This window comes from Octopus bimaculoides, chromosome 3, assembly GCF_001194135.2.
Source record: "Octopus bimaculoides isolate UCB-OBI-ISO-001 chromosome 3, ASM119413v2, whole genome shotgun sequence".
Classification (NCBI taxonomy): domain Eukaryota; kingdom Metazoa; phylum Mollusca; class Cephalopoda; order Octopoda; family Octopodidae; genus Octopus; species Octopus bimaculoides.
Genome location: NC_068983.1, coordinates 61,563,480 through 61,563,984, shown reverse-complemented (window position 1 = coordinate 61,563,984; position 505 = coordinate 61,563,480). Strand labels below are relative to the sequence as shown.

The following is a 505-nucleotide window of genomic DNA, read 5'->3' as shown; positions in this document are numbered from 1 at the left end:
CATGATCTTTGACAACTATATCTGGTCTATTTTCCTTAATTTCTCTATCTGTGTGTATTGGCATATCCCAGAGTATGGTTGCTTTCTCGTTTTTTGTGACCTTTCCTGGCGTGTGTTTATACCATCTTTTTTCTGTTGTTATTCCATAGTGTTGGCATAGCTTCCAGTGTATATAGGTCCCAGCTTTGTCATGTCTGTGAATATATTCCTTCTTAGCCAGGACTGGGCAGCCAGAGATATGATTTATTGTTTCTTGTCCATCTCCACATATTCTACAGTTACTTGTTATGTTTCTTTTCATTATATGTTTTTGGTAATTTCTGGTGGGGAGGCTTTGGTCTTGTGCACTATTATTATTATCATCACCATCATTATTATTAAAAGAAAATACCAAATAAATGACCGCATTATAAGAAATACTAAGAAATAAAAATTAACGATCCCTCTCTCTCCCTCCTTCTCTTTATTTCACTCTCTAATTCTCTGTCTCTCTATTTACATGTGT

General features: G+C 35.0%; 1 long non-coding RNA gene across 2 annotated transcripts in view; it reads right to left on the bottom strand.

Moving 5' to 3' along the window:
* The window catches only part of LOC128247290 (uncharacterized), a 7,270-nt gene that overhangs the window by 1,460 nt on the left and 5,305 nt on the right, over positions 1 to 505 (bottom strand). The window lies entirely within an intron of this gene.